Here is a 3,615-nt window from a genome sequence, read left to right on the forward strand (position 1 = left end):
TACACTAAATATAAACAGATTAAACTCACGAATAAAAAGGCACAGAGTAGCAGAATGGATTAAAAAAGAAAATCCAACTCTATGCTGCCTACAGGAAACTCATCTAAGTAGCAAGGATAAAAACAAATTCAAAGTGAAAGACTGGAAAACAATACTCCAAGCAAATAACATCCAAAAAAGAAGCAGGCAGGCCCTGGCCGGTTGGCTCAGCAGTAGAGAATGAGGGAGACCCGAGTTTGATTCCCTGCCAGGACACATAGGAGAGGCGACCATTTGCTTCTCCACCCCCCCTTTCCTCTCTGTCTCTCTCTTCCCCTCCCGCAGCCAAGGATCCATTGGAGCAAAGATGGCCCGGGCACTGGGGATGGCTCCTTGGCCTTTGCCCCAGGCGCTAGAGTAGCTCTGGTCGTGGCAGAGCGACGCCCCAGAGGGAGGCTGTCTGACTGTCTCTCCCCATTTCCAGCTTCAGAAAAATACAAAAAAAACCCAAAAAAACAAACAAACAAAAACAAACAAACAAACAAAAAGCAGGCATAGCAATACTCATATCTGATAATGCTGACTACAAGACAGCAAAAGTACTCAGAGACAAAAATGGCTATTTCATAATGGCTAAAGGGACACTGAATCAAGAAGACATAACAATTCTTAATATATATGCACCAAACCAAGGAGCACCAAAATATATAAGACAGCTACTTATTGACCTTAAAACAAAAACTGACAAAAATACAATCATACTTGGAGACCTCAATACACCGCTGACGGCTCTAGATCGGTTATCCAAACAGAGAATCAACAAAGATATAAAGGCCTTAAACAAAATACTAGAGCACTTGCATATTATAGACATCTACAGGACATTTCATCCCAAAGTGACTGAGTATACATTTTTCTCCAGTGTACATGGATCATTCTCAAGAATTGACCATATGTTGGGCCACAAAAACAACATCAGCAAATTCAGAAAAATCGAAGTTGTACTAAGCATATTTTCTAATCATAAAGCCTTGAAACTAGAATTCAACTGCAAAAAAGAGGAAAAAAATCCCACAAAAATGTGGAAACTAAACAACATGCTTTTAAAAAATGAATGGGTCAAAGAAGAAATAAGTGCAGAGATCAAAAGATATATACAGACAAATGAAAATGACAATATGACTGACATATCAGAATCTATGGGATGCAGCAAAAGCAGTGATATGAGGGAAGTTCATATCACTTCAGGCATATATGAACAAACAAGAGAGAGCCCAAGTGAACCACTTAACTTCACACCTTAAGAATCTAGAAAAAGAAGAACAAAGACAACCCAAAACCAGCCGAAGAAAGGAGATAATAAAAATCAGAGCAGAAATAAATGAAATAGAGAACAGAAAAACTATAGAAAAAAATTAATAGAACAAGGAGCTGGTTCTTTGAAAAGATCAACAAAATTGACAAACCCTTGGCAAGACTTACCAAGGAAAAAAGAGAAAGAATTCATATAAACAAAATCCAAAATGAAAGAGGAGAAATCACCACAGACACCGTAGATATACAAAGAATTATTGTAGAATACTATGAAAAACTTTATGCCACTAAATTCAACAACATAGAAGAAATGGATAAATTCCTAGAAAAATACAACCTTCCTAGACTGAGTCAAGAAGAAACAGAAAGCCTAAACAGACCTATTAGCAGAGAAGAAATAGAAAAAACCATTAAAAACCTCCCTAAAAATAAAAGTCCAGGCCCAGACCGCTATAACAGTGAATTTTATCAAACATTCAAAGAAGACTTGTCTCCTATTCTACTGAAAGTCTTCCAAAAAATTGAAGAAGAAGCAATACTTCCAAACACATTTTATGAGGCCAACATAACCCTCATACCGAAACCAGGCAAGGATGGCACAAAAAAACAAAACTACAGATCAATATCTCTAATGAAAACAGATGCTAAAATACTAAACAAAATACTAGCAAATCGAATACAACAACATATTAAAAAAATAATACATCATGATCAAGTGGAATTCATCCCAGAATCTCAAGAATGGTTCAACATACGTAAAACGGTTAACGTAATACACCATATCAACAAAACAAAGAACAAAAACCACATGATCTTATCAATAGATGCAGAAAAGGCTTTTAAAATACAACACAATTTTATATTTAAGACTCTCAACAAAATGGGTATAGAAGGAAAATATCTCAACATGATAAAGGCCATATATGATAAACCATCAGCTAACATCATATTAAATGGCACTAAACTGAAGGCTTTCCCCCTTAAATCAGGAATAAGACAGGGTTGTCCACTCTCTCCACTCTTATTTAATGTGGTACTAGAGGTTCTCGCCACAGCAATCAGACAAGACAAAGAAATAAAAGGCATCCATATCGGAAAAGAAGAAGTAAAGGTATCACTTTTTGCAGATGATATGATCCTATACATTGAAAACCCCAAAGAATCCACAAAAAGACTACTAGAAACAATAAGCCAATACAGTAAGGTCACAGGATACAAAAACATACAGAAGTCAATAGCCTTTCTATATGCCAACAATGAGACATTTGAGAATGAACTCAAAAGAATAATCCCCTTCACGATTGCAACAACACAAAAAATACTTAGGAATAAACACAACAAAGAATGTAAAGGACTTATATAATGAAAACTATACCATTGTTAAGGGAAATTGAAAAAGATATAATGAGATGGAAGAATATTCCTTGTTCTTGGTTAGGAAGAATAAATATAATCTAGATGGCCATATTACCCAAAGCAATATACAAATTTAATGCAATTCCCATCAAAATTCCAATGACATTTTTTAAAGAAATGGAGCAAAAAATCATCAGATTTATATGGAACTATAAAAAACCCCGAATAGCCAAAGCAATCCTAAAGAAAAAGAATGAAGCTGGGGGCATTACAATACCTGACTTCAAACTATATTATAGGGCCACGACAATCAAGACAGCATGGTATTGGCTGAAAAATAGACACTCAGACCAATGGAGAAGAATAGAAAACCCAGAAATAAAACCACATATATATATAGTCAAATAATTTTTGATAAAGGGGCCAAGAACACACAATGGAGAAAAGAAAGCCTCTTCAACAAATGGTGCTGGGAAAACTGGAAAGCCACATGCAAAAGAATGAAACTGGACTACAGTTTGTCCCCCTGGACTAAAATTAACTCAAAATGGATCAAAGATCTAAATATAAGACCTGAAACAATAAAGTACATAGAAGAAGACATAGGTACTCAACTCATGGACCTGGGTTTTAAAGAGCATTTTATGAATTTGACTCCAAAGGCAAGAGAAGTGAAGGCAAAAATTAATGAATGGGACTACATCAGACTAAGAAGTTTTTGCTCAGCCAGAGAAACTGATAACAAAATAAACAGGCAGCCAACTAAATGGGAAATGATATTTTCAAACAACAGCTCAGATAAGGGCCTAATATCCAAAATATACAAAAGACTCATAAAACTCAACAACAAACAAACAAACAATCCAATAAAAGAATGGGAAGAGGACATGAACAGACACTTCTCCCAGGAAGAAATACAAATGGCCAACAGATATATGAAAAGATGCTCATCTTTGTTAGTTATTA

Source organism: Saccopteryx bilineata, chromosome 1 (assembly GCF_036850765.1).
Source record: "Saccopteryx bilineata isolate mSacBil1 chromosome 1, mSacBil1_pri_phased_curated, whole genome shotgun sequence".
Taxonomy (NCBI): Eukaryota; Metazoa; Chordata; class Mammalia; order Chiroptera; family Emballonuridae; genus Saccopteryx; species Saccopteryx bilineata.